We start from the raw sequence: 27,652 nt of genomic DNA, 5'->3' as shown, positions 1-27,652 counted from the left end.
CATGGCATTGGCTGTTACTAGAGAGAGTGAACTGACGTGGCCATTCCACCATGTCAGGGCCCTTTCAGTGAAGGTGGCAGCAGCGAACTCGATTTTGCTTTCTTCAGGGCATGAGCACATTTCGAAAACATCTTCGGCTCTTTCGATCCATTGGGACAGAGCAAGGACTCCTCTGGTCCCATTGAAAAATGTGGGCTTACAGTTCATGAAATCTTTATAAGTACACCCCGGTGTACGAGAGGGAATTTCACCATGTCTGGAGTTGGTGCCCATTCCGGCTCCACTAGCATCGCCGAAATTCATTTGGGCCATGGCTGTTGTCACAGCTGCGGTTACAGCTGTTTGAAACAGCACTGGATCGAACTGCGGAAGAGGAGGTGGTGGAGGTGGACTTTGAGTCGCTGGTCTGCCTCTATTTTGGCGCTTGCGAGGAGGCATCTTTCACTGAAAGTTAATAGGGATGATGACAGTAGTAAGAGTCTATTGCAAATATGATAAGAGTGTTTCATGGACTAAATCAACATAGCCCGATGATCAGAGAGAGAGTCAAAGCAATAGAGTAGTTAACTGCCAATTTACTGGTATTAATGATGTAATACAAGTTTGGGAATAGTGACCTAACAGTAGGTCTTACATCAAACCATAAGGAAAATGTTGGCAGTCTAGAGGCCTAATTAGAGTACTTTCAAAGTTAGGAATGTTTATAGACAAGTGTTCTACTGAGCATAGAAAAGAAAAGGCTAGTCCTTAAAAAAAAGAGTGAGATGTTTCGACATCTTCTACTAGCGACAGGTACCCATGGGGCGAACCCTCAGATCAGCTAGTTAGCGCATAACTTCTTGAAGATGTCGTTCATGAGCCCTCTGACGTGCTCAGAGTTCCCTAACTTCGGTTTGGGATGCAGCTAGTTGTTGCTGCAGAGCCTCGTTGGTCCTCCTCCTCCTATCCATAGCTTCTTCAAGTTGGCGGATGCGAACAGTGTTGAGATTTGAGTTGGCATCCACTTCTATAACTCGGCCAATGGCTTCTTGACCTTGCTCGACGTTCCTGGCAATCCTTCGGACCATGATGGGAAGAACTCAGTCCGCTGATCCTCCCTCACTTATGTTGTAGAAGCTTCGGTCTCCATTTTAAGGTAAAGGCTGACCCTGCTCCTCGCTCCATCGGTTCAAGGTTATTGCCCACATGGGAGTGGGACCTTGAAATGTCGTATGGTGGTTGGGGTTTGGAGCTACAGGGTGTAGGTTGTTAAGTTATGGCTCTGAGCTGGAGCTATCCGAGAAGCCTTCTGCATGGTGATCATCCAAAGGGATCAGGTGATCATTTTCTGGCTCCTCATCGAGCCATCCTCCATTGCCTTGGTTTGGATAACACAGATCGTCGAGATGGTGGAAGTCAGCCATGATATATACGTGAGAATGGGGAAATAAAGGTTAATAGACGTACTTATCTAGGATACTTATAAGATGGATCGTTATTAGTCGACCCAATACTTGCGTAGTGCATACCAATTACATGTAACCGAAGCAAGATAGTCCTTAGAATAAGCAACCCTAACTTCAGATCCCCAATCGAACAAGAATAGGAAATGAAGCAAAGGCCACAGATTCTAAGTCTATAACTCCCTAGTCACATGTAACCGTGGTGTATCCACTTAGCAACTATTGTCCTACCAGTGACGACCCTTTTAGTTATCACATATGTAGTTAGTAGAATGCATAATACTCCTATAGTATTCTTGTTCTAACGTTCTTGTGGTAGTGTTGGTAAGGTTTTAGACTTGTTGCAACACCACAATCACTCTTAAGCATATGCTAGTCACTCCTGGAAAAATGTAGTTGATCAGGCTACATCCCCCTAGACGTGACTATATGTCTCTAAGCTTAGTTATGTTGTTTAACAATCTCAATACTTTTGTTCTGTTCTTGTATAATACTGACCCCTTTATAGTGGTGAAAGTATATATATATATATATATATATATATATATATATATATATATACTTAATTAAATATTTTAGTATTTAGAAGTATATATTCTTGGTCAAAGTGTTTTAGTCCCGAAGTGTTTATAGTTCGAATATCTTTTATAGGTTGATATACTTGATTCACTATAAACAATGCTCTGATACCAATCTGTCACACCCCAAAACCGAGAACATCGGAATACGTTCTGGGGTGGAGGACATCATGTACAGTATCATAACAATTGCATAATAGTAAACACAAGCGACAACAACCATTGCATTTATATAGTAAATTTAATTACAAGCGTGTTCTGTATAGTAAATAGACACCGGTACCTATCTATCTTTGACCTGAGGATACAAGTTATTTTGAAAACGAGTATCAGCATAAAGCTGGTGAGTTCATAAGAATTTAGTGTCGTTGTTTGAGTAAAAGAGTTTTACGAACATGTAATATAAAAAATGAAACTCAAGTTTGTGAGTAGTAGAAAATTCCTAGAAAATCCTATATTTTCCAGAAAGGTACATTTGTAAGTTAAAATACTTTGAGGGTGTAAAAGCATTATCATTGAAACCTTCAGTTATAAAAGTACAGTAATAAATCTCATTTGAGTGACGTAGCTGAAGAAATGTTATGCCTGCTAACAGTAGTAGTGGTGCAACTTCAGTTAGTAATATATATTTAGTTACTTCGGGATATTAGCTTAGACTTTAAGTCTTAGTGTATTAATTTGGATATAGGTGTAACCCTTCATGTGACCAACTGTATGATAATAGAGAGCCCGATGACCTTCCCGGTCATACGTAGTGTAGTGATGTAGTGCCACCCCTGGGCCTGGTCGGCTCGGACTATAGTTAACAGTCGGGATGTAATAGCGTTCGTCGTGTATAGATCTATACATGTAGTGTTGCTTTCCTTCCGAGAAGCCCTGATCACATGGTGTAAACGCCCTAGAGTGCCTTATAGAGGGATAGTGTGTTATACTCTGGATTAGTGTATTCTCTTATGTTATAGTATAGTAGACTTATAGTTCATAGAGTGTTCTCTTATACGTGTATTAACTTGTAATAATAGCAATTAGAGTGAGTATAGTAGTAGTAGAGGTAACGAGCAGTAGTCTTAACTATACCAATTACAGTTAACTAGAGTGTATGATTTCGTGCCTTTGAATAACAAATATATATGATATATAACTAAGAAATCAACGACAGTCGGACGGATAACAGATATCCTAAGACTACATCAAACAAGAACAGGAAATAAGGCGAGCTATCGGTCCTAAGTCCTTCAAGTCTTACTTATATAAATATATTAGTGTAGATATATTTTAAGAGAAAAGTAGTTTAAACATAGTTTTGAAAATATTTTATCAACAATTAAATCTTAAAAATGCATTTGGTAATTAGTTTAAAACAGTTCTATTGGTAAGAAGCTAAAAGTGTAGAAAAACACCTTTTTGATGATAAATTGTGATTCACATATGATTTGATAATAAAACTTGTAGCATTATTGTTGTATCCCCCCCCCCCTCCTAAAACATGTCAAAACATTTAAAAAGGTTCATTAAGGGATATGAACTCACCTGCAATGAGTAGATCGGGTGGATGTGTTGGATGAGCGTTTTGTGTCAAGTAAAGACTTGTACTCCCTTTATGACCCTAGTAACATATGAAGACATATCTTTACAAGTAATTAGTGATTTAAACTCTAATTATACACATATAGACATCCTAATGTGATTAAAAGCCTTATGGTTGAGTGCTAGAAGGCTAATGGGTTGCTAGGAAGGAGTTTTAGGCTTCACTATGGAGTTTACTCCTCACAAACTCACCCTTTGTGAGTTTACGGTTTGGAGACCACCTCCCCCATGAGTTTACTGACATAAACTCATGGGAGGAGTGTAATTGAGTGATTTCAAGCCTCTTGTGGTTCTAGAAGTGATTCCAAGGCAATACACAAGGTTATAGGGGTGTTTAAGGTTCCAAAAGAGTACTCCCTTGGAGTTTACGGTCCTAGGAACACTCCTTGGGAGTTTACGGTTGTAATCCCCAATGGCTTAGGCCGTGAACTCTTATGCACCCTCCAATCTTCGATTTTGAGGTCCTTGGCTCATTCCTAACAAGTTCTAGTGAGGGTATAAGGCTTTTTAAGGGTTTAAAGGGTCATTTGGCATGGTTTAAGGGAGTTTACGGTCTATGAATATGCTTGGGCCGTAAACTCTAGTTTACCCTTCAAATGTTGATGTTTAGGTGTTCCAAGTCCGAAATAGCAAGTCCCTAAGTCATATCAAAGCCTAAAATGGGGTTTGGAAGTGTTTTGGGCTTGATTTGCATGCTTTGACGATGTTTACGATTTAAGCATATGGTTGGACCGTAAACCCTCTTTCAAGCCCTCAAACTTGTTGATTCAAGGTTCAAACACTTCTAGGTTATGTCCAAAACTAGTTTCTAAGCTTAAAGGGGAGAATTCGGTCACTTTTGACATCATTTTAGGGGTGTACGGCCTAAGGATGTTCTTAGGCCGTAAACTCCTTATCTAAGTCCTTATTGAACGATTTTTGAGCCATAACAAATTGAAATGATGTTTAGAACAAGTTAGGTTAAGGGAACTTACTTTTTGGAGGCGGAAACTTGCGGTTTTTGGATGAAATCGGAATTGAGGAGAGAGAGTACAGAGAGAAAGTGTGTCTAGTGTGTAAAAAGTTCTAAATAGTGTCCACCCACGTTTATATAGGACTTGGGTGTTGTACCCAGTAAATGACTGCCCGATACTTATGTTTAACGAGGTTTAAAATTTTTACCCGGTTAAATGGTTGTAATAAAAATAAACTTTTTCCAACTAAATGGAAATGTAATTTACGTGTTTTATTTATTTTATTACGACAGTAATAACATTAGAAACATTTATTTATTTTCCGACCCCAAATTAACGGAACTTTTATAAAATAGAATATTCTATTAACGGAAACGGGTTATAATGACGGAATAAATTTTGGGTTGTCATAGTATGTTGCTGAGTTCTTGCAGTAGTTGAAGCTTATAAGCCACCGGACCGATCCTGGCGAGGATCTTGGATGGTCTAATGAACTGTGTATTAAATTTTCCATGCTTCCCAAGCATGTCATCCCTTTCTGGGGCGAGACTTTAACTTCACACGGTCGTTGACTTGGAAATCTAAGGGTTTTCTATCGTTTATCCGCGTAGCTCTTTTGTCGGTTCGTACATGCCTTTAGTCCTCGAATTTGGACAATCTTTTCAAATATCTCTCTGTTGATATCAGGGTCGATGATGGTGCGGTCAGGTGCTTGCCCCTTGGATGGCTGCGTGTCACCCACCTCAGCTCAGTACTAGGGTGGCCTGCATTTGCGTCCATATAGGGTTTTAAGGCTTCGAGCTTGCACCTCTTTGATCTTCGGGGCAGATGTGAACGAATGGCCATGGACAATGAAGATTGTGTACTTGGCGCCCTAAAGGTAGTGCCTCGAGACCTTAAAGTGGACACTATTGTTTCCCAGGTTAAAGTTGTGCATGGTGCAGTTGGCCTTTTAAATTTTAGGTTATCTCGGGAATTTCTTCCTACGGAATTCTGAGCTAGTGTTATGCTGAATTTTACTCGTTCCTTGAAGTTGGTTGAATAGGTCGTCGATTCGGAATAGGGGATATTGGCCCTTAATGGCGGCTTTGTTTGGCTCTTGGCAGTCAATGGTAATATTGACAATTTTTCATTCCTCCATACGAGCTAGACGAGTGCTCCCTTAGGTTAGAAGCTTGGTCTAATAATTTCCTTACTTGCTAGATCGTTCCATCAACTGTACAATTTTTGTATTTACATCGGTGCTAAGTTGTATTTGGGATTTGGCTACAGGAGTGGTTCCAAGGGTCAAGTCGATTTCTAACTCAACTTGGCACACAGGTGGTATTTCCAGAAAATCTTCTAGGAACACATCTAGAAGGTTACATGCTTCTGGGATATCCTTGATGTCCTTCGTTTCTTGTTCTCCATTTCTATCGTGGGCTAAGAGAGAGCGTGGTACCCCTGGTGTAGGTACTTCTGAGCCTGGATACATGGGACAATTCAGAGGTTTGTGTCGGGTTTGTCGTTATAGAAAACACGGGTTTCGTTGTTAATAAGTTAGGTTGAACGGTTTATCGTGACGTATAATATGGGTTTGGTGAGGGCTTATCTAAAAAATGTAAATGGTCACGTTGAAGTTTCCTACTGACCCCGGTATAAAGTTGATTTAGATGAAGTGTTTGCAAAGAGTTAAGGTGCATCCTAGGTATGTGTTGTTGGTGGGTTTAGTTCTTTCCCTAGTTATCTCTACAGTGAGTGTTTCATTTAGTGATTGGAGTTTCTATTTGAGTAAGTGTCTATACCGGTGGATCACGAAATCTTTCTTCGCACACTATCAAAAAGTTTACATGCACATGAGATATTTAGAAGAAACGTACTAGTAACCATGGTGGAATCCCTCACAGCCTCCTCATGTCCCATTGTTAGAACGCCTCCCCACGCCTCCGTTGCTTCCGTCATGTGCCTTCAGGCAATCCTTATTAAGATGTCCCACTTCACCGCATCCGTATCAAGCGCGACTCACCCTAGCATTAGCAGCTTGGGTGGTTTGTTGTACACGCGTTTTATAGAAAAGGGCGGTATGCCCTTTTATGTTACAAATTTTACATCGCATCTCCTAGCAGTCTCAATGATGATGATAGTGATGGGTTTTGGCTATAAGAACATCCTATGTGCTCATACAAACCCTAATGCTTGGATCTAGGTTTCTCTATTGTACATGCAATTCATCCAAGACTATAAACCCTAGATCTAATATATGATAATCAATATTAACATAATAATGGGTTTAAGTTATTACCTTGATTGTTATGTAGCAATAACAATCCCAAATCCTCCTTGTATTGACTTTAGAAAGCTTCGAGTCACAAGTGTCACTCCTCTAATGGTTCACAAACACCAAGAGCAAAAGGATGAAGAAAAGAAGAGAAGGAGGCTGCCCAAAACATGTGGAAACCCTAAGGATCTTGTTCACCACGTTTTTAGAGCATAAGGGTTCTATATATAGTGAGGCTATTAGGGTTATCTAACAAGGAAACCCTAATTTGGATGCTTAAGCCCTAAGTAACCCATGGACTCCTTTCCTTAAAGGCCTTGGACGATTTCTAATGGGTTTCCCCATAGAATTCGTCCAACCTTATAATATAAGGCAATCCATAGCCCAATTGCAATTATCTTATAATTACAATTCCAGTCCCTTAAATTTAATTAATCTCTTTTAGTCACAAAACTAATTATCAATTAATTCTTGACTAATATTAATTAAACAATATGATTTCTCCTTTAACATATTATTCTCATAATATATTAATAAATCATATTTAATCCTTTCTCTCCATAATTCATCCTATCAAGTTGCTTTGGTGAAGGCAGCCCAAAAGGACCATGCACCATCGGGTCAAGTACATACCAAAATAGTTATGGACTTAGACACTAATCCAACAGTCTCCCACTTGGATAAGTCTAATAACTATTCTGCGTATGACTTCAGATCCTGATCTGGAATCGTAGCTTTCCAAAGCCGCTGTCAACTCTGATCCTATCAGATACGCGTGTCCTTTAGATAAGGGATCATATATTCCTCCATTCTAGATATCGTAAGACATGATTTCTAATCATTCTCTCTATACTATTTCTCGACTTCCGATTTACGATGACTGACTAATTGAACAAATCAAATTAGCCCTAGCCCGGCCGAGCATTTACGTTTGTCATCACTAAATCATCGAGGGGCCCAAAGATATCGCTTTTATCCTACTTTGAATAAAAGGAACGGATAAACTTTGATTCAATGCTCGCTTGCACTTACTCACGGAATCACACACAACAATATGTTTTATAACACCAAGTTACTGGTGCGTTTACATATTATCAATGTGTAACCGATTTGCAAGATACAACTCACACATCTCGGTTTCAAGAGTATAAGATGTTATCGTCTCACCAATCACTCGTGATACAATTCATGGAGTGATCCAAGTAAGCGTGGGTTTAATCCAATGCTCAAATCATATTCATAAGCACTCATGAATGTTGCAGCAAACATTTGCTTATGTCTAATACTCTTTAGACAATCCACACACCAATTCATGACAGTCTTCATTCATACCTACTTCCAACATATGGACGACTGTGGTCCGTTCGAATAATTTGACTGTTCTAAACCAATTAAATTATTCAGGAAGTCAAAACATGCAAAGTGAGACACAAGGATAATACTAATGCCATATGGCCTCAAACCTTTGAGTATAAATAAAACACCTTTTATTTATCACCATATCGATTACTCATTATTTGTTGTTTCGGGTAATCAACCTTTTACTTGAATTATTACTACACTTGTCCCATGCTCCTAGCATGCACGCAATGTTTAACTATGGTTCTTACTTTGTGAAATGGATCAAATGAACACATTTCCAATCATACTCATTTCACAACTCCCAATCCTTTTTTTCATAAATGAAAGAATACCAAATTCTTGCCATTTATAGAATATGCTAGATTCTAACATTTTATGCAATGATCCTTTCGCAATGTCATAGCACAAAAGTCACAATGACTATTGCCAATGCAATTACAAAGTCCTCTATCGGAGATTGTTACAAGACAATTCCTTAGATATGATGTCTCTCACTCAAATTACATTCCTTTGAACATCCTTTTGCATAAAAGTTTCTAATCTAGACATAGATTTTCAATATTCAATTCCCAATATGGACACGTTTCCATATTTTTTCATATGACAACTCATTCTTAATAGAATATTTTCTGTTCATAATAATGTTGATATGGTCCATCCAATGTTATACTTCCAACTACTCACAAGCGACCAATCCTCGGCGAACTTTGGATTGTCCTTTGATAGTTGTTTAATAATCTTAGTCAAAACCGATTCTTGTCCTTTTCCCTCTAAATGCGCTAGACATTTGGAAAATTTTAGAATGGTCAAATATTATAGCATTTGCAATCGATCCTATACCCGAAGCGTATGGGACACGATGCATAATGTCTTGCATAAAGATTTGATACTTTATCAATCTTCTGCCATAATATTTTATGTGCTACGTTCTCAAAATTCGAACTATGAAGAGGAATGCCGTAATCATAATCGAAATTTGTGAACATACTATGTTTCGTTGACTAAATTATTCACATTCCACAACCTAAGCCTTTAGATTTGAAATGAAACATAATATTCTCTCCCTTAATTATAGCAAAACAACTATTCAACCTTTACAACTCTACAAAGTATGACTCTTGTTTTCTATAATTAATATTGCTAACTTGCAATACTTTCCATAAAAATCATACAATCATAACATTTATGCTCCCACTATCATGATGATTATTATAAACATAACACTTATGCTCCCACTAGCTTTGACATCTATTCAGAACCAGCTTAACTTTCAGAAAAACAATACCTATTGAATTTCTTAAGTTTATGTTTCTACTACCTAATCCTTATACACCTTTCCTTTATATAGCTCATATATGTGTCTAAACAATTTAGACTAATTGCCAAATCTCACAATTCGAATCATGGAAAGGGATATCGTGGCCATAATCGAATTCGAGAATACAATTTTTCATAATCACTATCTTTTAAAATCTTTCTTAGTGAAAGCATTTCCTCACAGTCATTTTCATGAAGGAGGGAATCTTATGACACTTAGATTTTAATGGTGTATGTGTTCCTATCCATGTGAATTTGTCAAAACCAAAGTTTACGACAAATTCAAACTCATATGGACCGAACTTTCTTAATCTTGATTTCTTGCCTTATGGTAACACAGCTGCTTACCATGTCTTCCAAGTAGTTAAGCAGCTCACCTTTTCCTATCAATCTACTTTTCATTGATCAATGTCCTTGCCTTTTATGCATTCAAATGAGAACTCATAGGGCTCATATGCATAATTAACTCAATTGGAATGGCACAGAAACAATATAGTGTCAACACGATAGGTTGTAAACCTCAACTTGTGTGCTAGTGATGATTGATAAGGTTTATTTTGATTTGTTCTTGAAACCTTGCAAGACCATTAACACTCCCACTGACTCCTTGACATATAAGATTCTTTTGCCAATAAACATTTCTTGACAAACAAATATTCAAGAGTTAGTGTAGTTTTTATCAAAACACTTCATAAATTGGTCCTAGTTGGTCTTTGTCTTATCCAAGACATCACAACTTTCCACATTTGATGAATGTTATAAACCTTCTTAATACTTATCACTCAATTTCACAATCTTAACTCTAAGACTTGTTTTGGAACGAAGTATGATTGACTTCTTCATTTACCATTTCTTCAATTCTTGATTCCTCTTCTTATACATACAATTTTACTAAGACTCACTTAGCGGATCAATTGAGATATGGTTCTTAATCATTAAGACCTATCATAAAGCATAAAAGGTACTCTCCCTTCTTCTTAGAATGGAGAAACTTTTATCTTTCTGCCTATTTGATTCTTCTTATTCGTTCTGCTATTGATTTAAACTTTTTCAATCAATTTAGAATTACACTTAATCTTATAAGTATAATCATATTTACTAAACCTTTAGTAAATCATGACAAATATCTTTGTTACTCTTATGGTGGACTTGATCAACAGGCAACTTTGTGTACTCGATCTCCTAGTCCTTCACTTGACACTTTATCAATGAATTAGTCTAATTTCCAAATATGAAATTTCTCATTCATCATGCAACCAAGTTGCATGATTCCAAGTTTCTGTCCAATTGAAACTTGGGTGATGAGAAACTCTCCCTATTTGGTAAATTCTTGACATTTCCACAAATAATATAATTAAGAATCAAATCCATTATTGCTAATAATAGAAACATTCAAACATTAATTTTTTCATATACGCCATTGCAAGGATAAATAAATAATATAAAAATCAAAATTTATTTTATTGCGGAAAAATTTGTCCTTACAATGCAATTCATTGAAAAACTATGCTAATACATCTTTTTTAGCAATCTAATTCTAACTCTAAGTAGCAGCTCGAGAATCTAATCTTCAAGTAATGCGATCGAAATCTATTCCTTCTCGGTTAGATTCTGCTCACTTCTTCCCTTAAGCTTCCTCTCCTTTCTTCGATCCTACAAAACATCAATTGTAATCTTATCACATTATGTATTAAGAATCTAGATTAGAAGCTTAAAAGAGTTAGTCAATGGATTTTACCTAAAGCAGAGCCATACATTTTGACTCTCCCATCTCGTAGATCTCTTAGGTAAATAGGGCAGCTTCGTCTCCAATGCCCCTTCTCTTGGCAATAAAAGCAAATTGATTCTTTTGGAACAGAACATGGAACTACTTCAAACATTGCCTTTCTCTTATGATCAAACTTTTCGATCATAGCATGTCTTTCGTTTCCATTGTCTATATCCATAGAGGTCTTGAAGGCAGATTCACCAATCAACATTGCTTTTCTATTGCGCCAAACCATTGTTGATTCAACAGCAATAAGCATATAGTGAGATCTATAAGGGTCACATCGCAGTTCATCATATAGTACTCTCTTACGAACTCACTATATGAGTTAGGAAGTGACTGAAGAACCCAATCAACAGCCATCTCCTCACAGACAACGAATCCCAACATTCTTATCCTATCAATGTGTGACTTCATCTCTAGGACGTGTGCACACACCGACTTTCCTTCTTTATGTTTACTTGCCAAAAGGGCTTGAGTGAGCTTGAACTTTTCAAGCCTTCGAACTTGTGGGTTAGGGAGAATAATTGGAGGAGGAGGAGGAAGTGAAGCATGATCTCTTGTTCCTCGATCGAATCGTGGAATATCATCTTCATGTGGAATGCTTGTTCCACGGGATTTGGGAAGACCATAGTTGTCGAACTTTGACATCTACAAAACGGGAGAAAACGAATTCAAGTTAGTTGATTGATTGAGTCCTTAGTAAATCACCCAAATGAGATACTAAGGCTAGGACCCAACACAATACGCTACAACCTAGAAAAGGGATGCCGTAATCTAGTTGCAGAATATTTGAAGGTAAGTGAATGACGATTCACTAATTTCCAGCATGAAAAACAAAAAAGAAATTTAACTTTTAAATCTATGAAAACTCCTAGATCCTTTGAGATTCATTGAACATTTCAATGGCATGTTTAAATCTCGATATGCCCCTCTAGTTTGTGACTGGGATGCCGAGGATCACAAAGCGGGTGTGAATAACCATGCAAACTTACATGGTGCCCTCACATGTTACCGTCACCTATTCGATGTGCCGGTAAACCACACACGCTCCACCGAACTATGACAAACATTGAGTCACCCTTTGCTACCTTTTCTTAGAACCATTTAGTGTGCCGGTTAACCACACACGCTCCACTAACGTTTTCGCAAAGGGCACAAAGTGTAATTTCATGGAATTGCATCAATTCACTTTTGCCTAAGTAACTAATATTAGGAATTTGTAAAACATTTAGTTACTTTTGTACTTCATTATACTTATAATGGAAGGTTTTGTCCTATCCTACCCGTTCGGCTAACGACCCTCCACTAGTCAAGAGTGTGGTGGGTAAGAGTGGATACCCATTCAATCGCCATTTTATAGGCAATTTCCTTAAACACCCCTTATAGACCAGCTTCGTGAATGAGGCCTACTAACGGTAAGACTGACTTTTACTCATACATACATACATACATATATATATATATATATATATATATATATATATATATATATATATATATATATATATAATGTTAGACTTTTAATTTTATATATAGTATAGGGTGTATTTTACACTTTTAAAATACTAGGAGGTCAAATTTAACAATTATACTTTTAATTCAATTAAATTGTAAACCTAAAATTTTATGGATTTATTAAACCTCTTTTAATTATACACCTTAATTAATTAATAAAACCATAAGGGTGTGATTTGAACTTTTCAAAACAATACTAGGGTTTTAGAATTTAACATTCCTAAATTAAACCTTTAATCAACTTTTAAATTCCAAAACTTGAGGGCAAGTTTTGAAACATTTCAAAACATTTAGGTTTAGAATTTAAATATACATCAAAATTAAACTTTTCTTCAAAATTTAAATTCCAAAACTTAAGGGCAAGTTTTGAAACCTTTTCAAAACATTACGGTTTCAACTATTTAAATTTCAAAACAAAACCTTTGAGTTCAAATTTAAACTATAAAACCTAAAGGGGAAAATTGGAACTTTTCATAACACAAGGATCAAATAACAAATAATATAAATTAAACAATTAATTTCATCATTATCTATATTTGACCTAATTTCAATCTCTTGCAAAATAAGTTACCCAATTAATACTAATAATCCAATCTTTATCATATAAGGAAGTTATTATCTAATCAATTGGTAATTATCTTTTGTTTAATCAAGGATATACTAAAAAATATGAACAAAATCGGATTTTAATGATCTAAAACAAATAAGGCAAGTATCCATGAGTAAAACAACAAGAAATCCTGAAATCCCCTCTTTCTGACGCTCGAACTCGCCGAGTACCCATATGGACTCGCCGAGTCCACAGTGGGACTCGCCGAGTTCATCAAGAAGTTTCACAAAAAACGAATTTTTCAACTTGAACAAACATACAAGGCATCAATACAATAGAAACCAATCAAGGCTCTAATACCACTGATGGGTTTTGGCTATAAAAACATCCTATGTGCTCATACAAACCCTAATGCTTGGATCTAGGTTTCTCTATTGTACATGCAATTCATCCAAGACTATAAACCCTAGATCTAATATATGATAATCAATATTAACATCATGATGGGTTTAAGTTATTACCTTGATTGTTATGTAGCAATAACAATCCCAAATCCTCTTTGTATTGACTTTAGAAAGCTTAGAGTCACAAGTGTCACTCCTCTAATGGTTCACAAACACCAAGAGCAAGAGGATGAAGAAGAGAAGAGAAGGAGGCTACCCGAAACATGTGGAAACCCTAAGGATCTTGTTCACCACGTTTTTAGAGCATAAGGGTTCTATATATAGTGAGGCTATTAGGGTTATCTAACAAGGAAACCCTAATTTGGATGATTAAGCCCTAAGCAACCCATGGACTCCTTTCCTTAAAGGCCTTGGACGATTTTTAATGGGTTTACCCATAGAATTCGTCCAACCTTATAATATAAGGCAATCCATAGGCTAATTGCCATTATCTTATAATTACAATTCCAGTCCCTTAAATATAATTAATCTCTTTTAGTCACAAAACTAATTACCAATTAATTCATGACTAATATTAATTAAACAATATGATTTCTCCTTTATTATATTATTCTCATAATATATTAATAAATCATATTTAATCCTTTCCCTCCATAATTCATCCTATCAAGTTGCTTTGGTGAAGGCAACCCAAAAGGACCATGCACCATCGGGTCAAGTACATACCAAAATAGTTATGGACTTAGACACTAATCCAACAGATAGTTGCACTTGTCGCATCTTGAAAGAGTCCCATCGTATTGCTTGGCTGGTGTGGGGGCGGCAGGAGCAGTGATGGCATGAACAACCACAATTGCTTGTTACTCTTATTTCTGGACTTCCGTTTGTTGTCTCCCCGTTTTGGTTGTTCGGGCGTGGGGGTTATAATGCCTTGACGAACTCCCTGGTCGACAAGACTTTATGTCGGACGCTTAACATTGTCGAAGGTGCTCGGGTTGGCAGATATGACCATCCCTGGATCTGAGGAAATAGCCCCCAAATGTAACGTTCTACTTTCTTGGCCTCTAGAGTGACCATTCCCGAGCACAGAGTTGCCAATATTTTAAATCGGTAAGAGTAAGTGGAAATATTAGAACCCATCATGCAGTGCTCCCCCAGTTCCTGTTCAAGCTTCTGCATCTCGCTACTTGGACAGTACTCCTCGAGCATCATAGTTTTCAGGTCTTCCCAGCTTATGGCGTTAGCCATGGCTAGGGTCAGAGTTTTAACGTGGCCATTCCACCACGTCAAGGCGAGTCCGCGAATGTACATGCAGCGTATTTGACCTTGAAGTCGTCAGGACATGTGCAAATTTCGAAGATGGACTCAGTCTTTTCAAAACATCTTGTTAGAGTAACCACTCGACCCTCAGCATGGTAGGTTCGGGGCTTGCAGTTCATGAACTCCTTGTAGGAGCACACCCGTTAGTTCCCCTGTTGTCATCATGATTGGAACTGCCAGTCCCTTTTCCACTGCGGTTGTTGTTTCCGTTGTTATTACTGTTGATTTGGACCACGGTGGCAGCCACAACGGTTGTTACGGCAGCCTAGAATACCGCAAAATCCATTTTTGGAGGCGGTGGTAGTGGTGTTGCTGATGTTTTAGGGGGTTGTGTGTTGTTCTTGCGCCTGTTTGACTCCCTTGGTTGCATACTTCTGCCATAAAGTTAAAAGCTGAATGTCGATAAGTTTTGAGATGAGTTATGAATCAGACGTTCTTATAATCAAATGCCTTGTTTTATATACGTACCAAGTAGAATTGTTATTGAAATTTGCAAGAAATTCATAATGAAATTTACTATGACAAGTAAACAATTGCATAACAAATAACAACATCCAATGAAATAATCATGCATACCCATTTCATTAATAATATGGTTCTAGTACATAGCCTTTGAAAATTTGACCTTTAAGAAGGTCTACATGAAAGGGTAGCACCAATGCCTACTCGTAAATAAAAATAGAATATGAGTAGTACATGTCCTATTCACAGCGGGTAGTCTCATGTAGGTAGTCCCTCTCTAGTATTCGAGCGCGTACATCAGTTGCTTCAGTAGCGCTTCCTAGCTTCACGATCCGATTTGTCGTGGCTCTGGTCTGATCTCCGAGGTTCATGATATGTTGTACCATGACAGGGAGGGCCCGGTCTATCCGTCCTCCATGGATGAGGTTATAGAAACCTCGATGCATGTCGTATGGTGAAAGATGATGTTGCTGCTGGCTCCACCTCTCCAGGTTCTCTACCCAATGGGGTGTGGGTCCCTGGTAGCCCATGCGATGTGCGGGAACTCGGGTGACATAGGGAGGATTTATGACTTCGGATTTCTGTGTTTTGAATCCTCCTCTTCTCCTTCCTCTTCCCCTGGATCCTCCTCGGGATCCTATTCGGGTTCTTTTTCCGTTATGTCCGTGTGAGAATAGACATGTGAGGAACACATGAAAGGCTTAAGTGTATAATTTTTGTAGCATTATAAAATACTCCTATAGTATTTTAAATCTTTATGTTGGATTCTAAAGTTTCCTGGTATCTAGGGTTGGTAAGTTTTAGAATATCGTTGACCACAACTACTCCCAGACACATATTGGTCATTTATCGCATGAATATAGTTGATCAGGCTATATTCATCCCATATATGATTACATAACAATCTAGGTTTAATTGTAATGTCCAACTTATCTAAATACTTTTATATAGTTTTTATTATGAAACTACTTCTAGTGTGTATGTGTGCATGTATACTCTTATAAAAATACTTATATTTTAACAGTATACTTTTAATCAGGGTGTTTTAGCCCCATTGTATTTATAGTTGTATATCTTAAACGGTTTGATATAGTTAGTTCACTATAAACAATGTTCTGATACCAATCTGTCAAACCCCCGAACCGGAATGGCAAAAACGTTCGAGGGTGGATAACGTTATTGCACAGTATCATAACAATTGAAAATATAAATGAAACATAGCAACACAAACATTCATACATTGAGAATTCAAGTTTACATTTTCTACAAACTTAGTTTGCTCAAAAGTTAAATACAAATAAATAAAAATTAGAAAATATGGGACAACGATGTCGGCCCTCAAAATGGTCAACAATTTCGTGTAAAACTGGTTTTGTATACTTCTATAAAATCCGACGTTTTCTTTAAAAACGATTAAGTAGGTGAGTTCATAAGCGTTTTGTATGAGAAGGTTTTTAACTATTTCATGTAAAACTGGTTTTGTATACTTCTATAAATCCGACATTTTCTTTAAAAACGAGTTGCACGTCTTATACCCAAGACCAAAATGCACGTATTTCCTTTGTATATTTTCCTTGTAAAATGACAATGTATGTTTCCCGAAAATCCAATATTTTCGTAAATATGAACTACAGTCTTAAACCTTAAGACCGAATATGTAAATAATATTGTGCTGAAAAAGTAGTATCTTTATCGGAAAATAAAACTACTTGCGTGTATCTTAACCTTGTTGTAAGTTTCAAATCCAAGGCTAAAATATAAATGATGCGGTACTTGAATATAATTTTATTAAGATTTATCTTTTTGTGAAACTGTTTAAGCGTACTCTAACTCATAAACCAATATGTTTTGTTAATACTCTAATGTGAGTTATCATAACCATGCTAACGAGTAGTTGGCCTCCTACGACGTTCTTCAGGCGTCGGAACTGGAAGACATTTGTCACCCTAGACTGCCTGGTCTAACTGTAGCGAACAGCTGAGGTGTGGGGTTGTTAATCACGTATAGATCTATACACAAGTGTCACCCTCTCCTTACAGGAGTTTGGTTATAATTCAGGACTTAGTTGTGTACTCTGGTGGGTACGGTGAAGCTAAAGATCCTACAAGCCTGTATCAACTAGTTTGCGTCTATTGTACGTGAAAAATCATTTGCTTGTAAGTGATATAATTATACCGTTAAATGATCATATGTTTCTTCTAAAATGAAAGTGTAGTTTTGTGAGTCCTAACTATACCAATTATATTTTATCATGTTTGTTTGTTAAGAACATTTATATAAATATGTAGTAATTATCTTGTCTAGTTTCAAAATGTAAGGTCAAAGCATTAGATTTTGGGTTGTAACCCACAAAATAGTGAACTAACTAGAATGTACTCCCTTTCTTATAAAATTTATAAAAAAAACTTCAAAAACCATGTAGTTTTACAAATCATAAATTTTCTTATGATTTTATAACATAGATTATGTTTGTTCTGTTACTTTTGCATTTCAAACTAATATATATCACAAATAATTGTACAAAAACTAGTATTAACCATATATTATGCAAATAGTATCTTATCTTTAATATAATGATGAAAACATGTAAATATTTGTGTGATAAACAAATTTTTACTTGTATTCCTCCCCCCCCCCCCTAAAAACTTAAAAAAAAGCTTGAAAATGTTGGGGTATGAACTCACCTTGAGTGGATTTGTGGGATGTTTGAAAAGATGGTGTGAAGATTTTAAGCCAAAACTCTTGAATGGAGTTGATGAACTTCCTTGAAGGTGATATTATCCTAAGGGTTTAACACATAATATTGTGTGTAAATAGTATGAAACCTACATAAAAATGTATGAATACACTAGATTAATAAGAAAATCTTACCAAATTACTAAGAACAAGCGTTGAGAAATAAATCCTTGGAGGCTTTGTGCTTCATCTTGAGAGAGTTTAGAGTAGAATGAAAGAATGAAAAATGGTGGGGAGTTTATGGATGATGATCTTGTATATATATATAACAGGAAGGAAGTGTAATAGGATGTTTGCCTAATTAACTGCTGGTTAAAGCCTGGATATTTGTTGGTTAATAAACTACATGCGAAACTGATGATGTATCCTATCACCAAAGTCAACTACTCTTATCTGTTTCCTTCCCTAGATCGAAATCACTTAGGAAAAGGAGTCAAATGGGTGTTTTCGGCTATACATGACCGAAATTACCTTGTTCCCTTGGTGATTTCGGTCCTACACCTCCACTAAGTGTTGTTTTCGGCCTTAATGGATCCCTAGCAGGTGTTTTCGGCCTTAGTAGGCATGTATTGTGTTGATTTCGGTCTTGGGGTCCCTTATGGAAGGGTTTTCAATCCTAGTGGGTTACTTGGCATAGGATTTTGATTTTTGGGAGTTATTCCTTAAAGTCTGCTTTCATTTCTAGTTTCTTGATCCTCAAGGTTAATTATGAAAAGTTTTTCTAAGTATATATTATATTAACTTATACAAAAAATGCCTTCTTGGTTTGTAATATTTTATTTCAACAAATTACATTGTGAATTTACTCGCTCATGGTTACAATTTAGACCTTGCTTGATCCAAATTTTTCGGGTTGTCACAACTACAAAATGAAAAAGAAGCTTCATTTGGTCTTTGCTTTGGGCTAACAAAGGATAATTTTGATCATCATACCTCAATTTCCAATTCCATTCTCACTTTAGAAACAAGTCAGGATCATGAAAACAAAATCATGGATGCTTTGGCTAGTAATTACGAAGATCCGAGTTCTTAAGGAACAATTGAAAATTGTTTCTTCGGATCATGGAAAAGCAAACTAAGAACTATTGTTTATAAAAGGGAAAAATTTTCAAATAAATCAGTTCTTGGTTAAGATTGTGGAAACCAAAGGTGCTCCATATGTCGACTACATTTCACAACTGATGGATGCGAAACTTAAGCCCATTCTCATAAAGTGAAATTATGTTACGAGTAGCAGGGCTACTTTGCAACAAGGGGGGATGAGAGAGTATTTCCAAAAGTCAACATCAAGGATCCTTATCAAACGGGTCCAATGGAAAAGAACAGTGAGAAAATCCATTTGGAGAAACAATCTATAGAAGATAAATTAAAAATTTTAAGGGAAAACAGTACTGGCCAAAAGATTAATGTGGCTTTTGGGTCAGGAAAAGGAAATGTAAAAATTGTCTCTGAGAAGTTAGATGATTTGGATCCACCATTAACAAAAGAACAAAAAGAAAATCAAGCAAAGCTTGAAGAATTTTTGGATGAGCTTAATGCTTTGAATGCAAAGCTTAATATAGAGACATCCGAGAAGAAGAATGCAGAAAAAATGCTTGCGAACAAGAAAGCTCTATTTCCTCCATGGTCAATTGAAAGAATTGAAGAAGAAGCTCCCAACAATCCAAAACTGTAACACCGAAAATTTCAAAACAATTTTTCATTTAAAATAATCATTTTATTCTTAGAAACACTTGTTTAGAATCTCATTCATAATCGGATTACAAAACATAACTCCATTTTCACTTACATAGATAACCAGGATCCTCCAAAACATAACTCTTTCTCTGGTGTGTACAATCAAGCCGGTGCCGTCCCGTGATACCGAAAGAAACCTGCAAAACATCACACAAACACTGTAAGCACGAAGCTTAGTGAGTTCCCCAAAATACCACACATATAACACATATAAGCCACTCGAGGCTATAACTCTATGGGTCCGTGCACCCAAACTCTGTGAACCCTCAGGTTCTAACTCTGTGAACCTTCCGGTTCTAACTCTAGGAACCCTTCGGTTCCAACTCTGCAAACATGCACAGCATAAATCACATAGAAATAATGCAGTACAAAACATAACATACATAGCATACAAATACTCTGTCACATAACTCTGGTTACCTACTCAAGGTAAAGTATAGTGAGAAGACTCACCTGGCAAGCAGAAAGCAGATATCTCCACACTTGAATCTCGAACTCGCCACCGCCTAACACGTAAGGCAAAAACTCTCATGACTATAACTCTCGAGACTAGAATCAATCCTCTCAATGCACCCTCTTAAGGGTAAAAGACTATTCTACCCCTCTCTTGGCCTAAAGGCCACATCGCTGACCAAACCCTAAAAGTCAACAGTCAATTCTTGGTCAAAGTCAACCCCTGACTGATCCTACTCGCCGAGTCAACCCTATGACTCGCCGAGTTCCCATAATCAGTACTTCACTCAATCCGCGACCTAACTCGCCGAGTCACCCCGAGACTCGCCGAGTCCAACAACTCTGAGTCCACTCGCACACAACTCACCGAGTCATCCCTTGACTCACCGATTCTCGACTCATCCAACGAATATCGGGACTCTTCGACAAGACTCGCCGAGTCCAAGAATAGACTCGCTGAGTCCAAGACTATCATCAACCTACTCGCCGAGTTGTTCATACAACTCGCCGAGTTCCAGGCCATCTTCATCCAACTCGCCGAGTTGTTCTTCCAACTCGCCGAGTCCCAGCTCATCTTCAAGCAACTCGTCGAGTACACTCATGTGACTCGCCGAGTACCACCGGTCTGAATCCATTCAGAAGCATTCCAGGCCATGCAATTGCTCCAAAACATAGATCTAGCCTCCTACCACTCATCCATCACGTAAAGTGGCAAACTTTACGTGAATCCAAAGAGATCTATGCATTTTCACTCTAGGGTTTGGGTTTGGGACAAAATAGCTCCATCAATCACTCACAAACAGGGACTTTCAGGCTCTCTGATCCTTCTCCCTTCCATATTTGAGGTAGCAACCTCAGATCTAACCTCTAGACTCCAATACATCCAAGGATATGGTCTCTAACACCCCCAAAATGATGCATTAAAGAAATAGCAGCTCAAAAGCGAGATATTACCTCCAAGAGGACGCCCCAACTGCAATGAAACTCAATTCCAAGCAAAGCCCCTTGCTCCAAACCTCTTCTTTTCTAGGATCTCTTCAACAATCACCTCTCCAAGCTCCAATTTGCTCAACCATGGTGTTTCTCCTCGAAATTAGGGTTTCTGGGACTCAAGGGGTGATAGAGAGGATGAGAAGGAGACATAATGATCTTTAAATAAGGCTCAACCCCGAGAATTAGGGTTTTCTCCACTCAGCGCCTACTCGCTGAGTCCATCTCATTGACTCGCCGAGTCGGCTACTTAACACGCGACCCAGTCGCGACTCTACTCGCCGAGTCCACACATGGACTCGCCGAGTTGCTCTTTCCCCATTTACTCTTTTAGCCCTTCACTCTACTCTTGATATTTCGGGATGTTACAATTCTCCCCCACTTAAATTAGGCTTCGTCCTCGAAGCCTACAGCAACTCAACTCCAGAAATACTCCCACACGTGCCACCTAGCCTTAATCGGACCAGGTCTCACAAGGCATACCCATCGAAACTCGAACACACTTTCCCTTTCCTTACGGTGTCCTGACCGCCGTCTCGAACTGGGCATCGGCTGTACCCTCTGATAATCACACTCAACAATCGAGAATTACCCGAGATGCATCACTGCTCCAAATCTCAACAATCGATCGACCCCCTACGAGCTAGATATAATCACGAACCACCGGATCCCCAATCCGAATCCCACTCTATCCATTCCATGCTGACAGAAAGACCCACTCTTCAATCCCAGAGCAACTCCCACGAGTCCTCTTCTTGCAATCACACGTACATGCTACACCAACCTTCGCACCCTCGGTTTAAGAAAACCCGTCACACTGACGACATCTCTAACATCCCCAGGAGGAACCACCACAATGCACACAACCCTTGATCAGAATCAAGCTAGGAGTCCCAGACTCCATCACTGCATCCAACCTGAGACTCTGGGCTCTACACCCGCGGAATCCCTTCCGCGTCCTCAACAGACATCCCATCATTATGTCATTCCATACCACCGTCACGGACACAATGTTCAACCACCATACTCCAAATCTTCCATTCTCACTACTACTTTCACGTCCGTGAACTAACACTTCCTCCGAGATCTAATACACATGTCTGAAGCATGTCTTCGAGCGTCTGAATCGCTCGCTCGCTCTAAAGTGTCCTCAGACATCATCATGATAAGCTCTAGCTCATTTCTCATATCTCTCCTCGAGACTGAGCACCAGGTCAGCTTTTGGCTCCACAGCTGAGCCTCCAAAGGTCACCCATATCATGATCCAAATATCCCGCTAACTTCCTCCCCGTGACCACTATCCCGGCCTAGGGGCACGCAAGTCACCAAATTCTCTTTTCCTCATGCGAGAAAATACAATCTAACCGAGGATCGTCTCAACTCTAATCTCTGGTTTCTGCTGCGCATCTCGCCGCGTCTCCTGGCAGAGACGGAGACCCCAGTATCGCCCCTGGGTCAACACCCAGGCTCCAAAACTCAATACTAGGGCTACTCAAGCCCAAAACTCTTCCACATCATACACTGATCGGAGATCATTCCATCATCACATTCTCTTGCCATCTAGCGAGTACTACGGCTCCCTGCAGTATCACAACACCCTCTGACTAGTGAGTACTACGGCTCCCTGCAGTATCACAACACCCTCTGACTAGTGAGTACTACGGCTCCCCGCAGTATCACAACACCCTCTGACTAGTGAGTACTACGGCTCCCCGCAGTATCACAACACCCTCTGACTCTTGAGTACTACGGCTCCCCGCAGTATCACAACACCCTCTGACTAGTGAGTACTACGGCTCCCCGCAGTATCACAACACTCTCTAACTCCACTAGCTCATGCTCCGCAGACTATCACAGGCGGCTACCCATACTCGACTCGAATACACATTCCAGACTCTGAAAGTAATCGACATATCAAAATGTCCACCCTTGCGAAGCTCCACTCTCTTAATAATCTCCCTGGATGCCCATACTCAAAGGGCTCCCACTAGATCTGTAGATACCTGATACACCACAAATTGTTTCAACTCAAGATTCACGAGTAACTCCGAAATAAAGGTATCATACCCGGATACCTCGGAATATCCCAACAGAACATCACAATATCCTGCCACAACCACTGATTCCCTTACTCCCAATACCATACACTCACGACAATACATCTCCTTTGAATCCTATAATAATTTCTGATATCACACGATGCGCAACTTTAGTGCATCCAAACACTCAATTGGAATACAAGGAAGGCGCTAACCCTTCAGAACACACTGATGATCCTTCGAAACCCTTTCGACTACTGCTCAAAATTCAAGCAAGAATACACATCCTAGCCCGGGAATTGGCTACTCGATAATCGGCTACCCATATCTCAACCCAGAAGTTCTCAACTGCCCATACCATCATTACGATCCTTCCACTCGAGACGACTCTGACCACCATCAGATTCCTGATCAATGACCACCCTCCGTGGAGACACCCATCCTCCTCTTAGACATATATCACATGCATTATCTCGCCCTGCACCTTTCCTTAATCACCAATGACCCTGATCTCATGAATTCAAACCGCAGGTTCTGCATCCAACCCCTAACCGCTCTTGCACAAATCTCTGGTTCTCTCAATCAACCACCCGGTTCTCCCCCACTTAGGGTTCGAACCATCACTATCTGACACCTCATCATCCTCATGAACTATTTCCACCAGCAATAACGCACCTGCCCCTGGAAAGTGCTACGCAACATCCGATAATCCCCTTTAAGGAAATTAATCGATCTCATAGCTCTGATCCTCAGATGAACTCCTCAAGAACTTCTCGCCACGACTGCCTCTAGTCGTTCCAAATCTTGTACCAATCTAGTACCAAACAACTCAACTGCTCAATAACATCCCTGGCTCATAGACCGAACCACAAAATCATCGTACCCCTCACCTCAACTCATCAAACATCGCTCCAACACCGGGATCATCCCAAGAACAGGGACCCACTCCCATATTCAACACCCAACATAGATAGAAAACTCTATGCACTGCTAAACTCGACTGAACTCCCCACTAATACCACTACAATACATCCTACTATACTCAAATAGGTGTAGTGTGGTCCTCGACTATCTCAGTTCCAACTGACTATCTGCTCATGATAAATTACTGCCTTGCGGCACACATGCTACCTGATACTCTGGGAGAAATCATCATCAATAACGACCTGCGGGGTTTACCCCCAAACCCCGAAACTAAAACATCATGCCTCTCATGTTCCGCACACGAACATAAATAGCACCACTCACATAGAAGGTGACCTCTCCTCTATCGACTGATTGCTCAACTCAGACCGAAATTCTCCTCTCCCTCTAACTCCTTACCAAAATACTCTGATAGGCTCTCGACTTCCCTCTCGAGGGACTCCTCTCCAACTCAATCATGGCCTACAGGCCTACAACCTATAGCGTCCAATCTCTACCTCATCAATCGTGACCGGATAACCGGAGAACCACAAGCATCATTCACTACGAACCATGGTACTCATTCCATGACATCTCTTCTCAATATGCTCCGGTGTATGGTACCCTAACCATAACATCACTCCCCAATCTGCTCCGATGTATGGTACCCGGACCATAACATCACTCCTCAATCCGCTCCGATGTATGGTACTCGAACCATAACATCACTCCTCAATCCGCTCCGATGTATGGTACTCGAACCATAACATCACTCCTCAATCCGCTCCTTAGAACCTTCAGAATACTCCCTGTATCAAGTATGGGTCCTCTGCTTTCAGTAGTATGGGCCCATACTACCTGCCACATCTACCCATACTTTCCACACGGACCATCCCAAAGCTCCTAAGTAGCTGCTCTACCTGCTCTTTCACCAATCCCATCGCGCGTGCTCGCTCCCCAGCGAAATTCTCTACTCTGCCAGCACACTCATCTGGCTAGGGTTACTCCCTAGGCTCTTCCGTTGTTCTCCCACTTCTTTGCTATCAGCTGCTGAAGAGCTCCTAATGATGCCAGCCATCTACCTCCTGAATATCGTCATATTCACTTGGTAGCTGACTCTCATCATCGAGAGTTCCACAAAGCACAAAGCAAGCAGCATTCGAGCATCGAAGAATACATATGACTCACTCTGGGTGATAACTCCGCTTGCTCTGCTCATCCTCGGAAGTACCACCGAACTCTGAAACTCTTCCCCTCGCGGGTTCTAACTATTCTTTCTCCAAATACCACATTACTCATCTAGGTATCTCCCCTAGATTACTCCTCTACTCAAATCCCCTAAAGGATTCCAATCAAATATTCTCACTCATCACATACTCAAAAGCACATCGCATATCACAGCAATTCCTAGGCTAAGGCATCACAAATCAGGCCACTCTAGTCCTAATATATGGAATACCTAGCCTGTCTCTAGCATGCAATAATATCTCATAAAGTGCATCATAAATATCTCATAACACAAAAGTAAGGGTATTTTGGGAAATCACCGTTCGGGCTCTGGCTGATTGTACACACTACTCTTTCTTGCTTTCTCTTTGACTCTTATTCACTTTTAGAAAATTATTTCTTTAAAAACTTTTCTTACCTCCTCAGTTTGAGTCCAGATTTACCCGAAGGCGCATCCGAATCCCTCAAACCAAGGCTCTGATACCAACTTGTAACACCGAAAATTTCAAAACAATTTTTCATTTAAAATAATCATTTTATTCTTAGAAACACTTGTTTAGAATCTCATTCATAATCGGATTACAAAACATAACTCCATTTTCACTTACATAGAAAACCAGGATCCTCCAAAACATAACTCTTTCTCTGGTGTGTACAATCAAGCCGGTGCCGTCCCGTGATACCGAAAGAAACCTGCAAAACATCACACAAACACTGTAAGCACGAAGCTTAGTGAGTTCCCCAAAATACCACACATATAACACATATAAGCCACTCGAGGCTATAACTCTATGGGTCCGTGCACCCAAACTTTGTGAACCCTCAGGTTCTAACTCTGTGAACCTTCCGGTTCTAACTCTAGGAACCCTTCGGTTCCAACTCTGCAAACATGCACAGCATAAATCACATAGAAATAATGCAGTACAACACATAACATACATATCATACAAATACTCTGTCACATAACTCTGGTTACCTACTCAAGGTAAAGTATAGTGAGAAGACTCACCTGGCAAGCAGAAAACAGATATCTCCACACTTGAATCTCGAACTCGCCACCGCCTAACACATAAGGCAAAAACTCTCATGACTATAACTCTCGAGACTAGAATCAATCCTCTCAATGCACCCTCTTAAGGGTAAAAGACTATTCTACCCCTCTCTTGGCCTAAAGGCCACATCGCTGACCAAAACCTAAAAGTCAACGGTCAATTCTTGGTCAAAGTCAACCCCTGACTGATCCTACTCGCCGAGTCAACCCTATGACTCGCCGAGTTCCCATAATCAGTACTTCACTCAATCCGCGACCTAACTCGCCGAGTCACCCCGAGACTCGCCGAGTCCAACAACTCTGAGTCCACTCGCACACAACTCACCGAGTCATCCCTTGACTCACCGATTCTCGACTCATCCAGCGAATATCGGGATTCTTCGACAAGACTCGCCGAGTCCAAGACTATCATCAACCTACTCGCTGAGTTGTTCATACAACTCGCCGAGTTCCAGGCCATCTTCATCCAACTCGCCGAGTTGTTCTTCCAACTCGCCGAGTCCCAGCTCATCTTCAAGCAACTCGTCGAGTACACTCATCTCACTCGCCGAGTACCACCGGTCTGAATCCATTCAGAAGCATTCCAGGCCATGCAATTGCTCCAAAACATAGATCTAGCCTCCTACCACTCATCCATCACGTAAAGTGGCAAACTTTACGTGAATCCAAAGAGATCTATGCATTTTCACTCTAGGGTTTGGGTTTGGTACAAAATAGCTCCATCAATCACTCACAAACAGGGACTTTCATGCTCTCTGATCCTTCTCCCTTCCATATCTGAGGTAGCAACCTCAGATCTAACCTCTAGACTCCAATACATCCAAGGATATGGTCTCTAACACCCCCAAAATGATGCATTAAAGAAATAGCAGCTCAAAAGCGAGATATTACCTCCAAGAGGACGCCCCAACTGCAATGAAACTCAATTCCAAGCAAAGCCCCTTGCTCCAAACCTCTTCTTTTCTAGGATCTCTTCAACAATCACCTCTCCAAGCTCC

The sequence above is a fragment of the Lactuca sativa genome, chromosome 9 (assembly GCF_002870075.4).
Source record: "Lactuca sativa cultivar Salinas chromosome 9, Lsat_Salinas_v11, whole genome shotgun sequence".
NCBI classification, from domain to species: domain Eukaryota; kingdom Viridiplantae; phylum Streptophyta; class Magnoliopsida; order Asterales; family Asteraceae; genus Lactuca; species Lactuca sativa.
Note: the sequence above shows the minus strand (reverse complement) of the source record.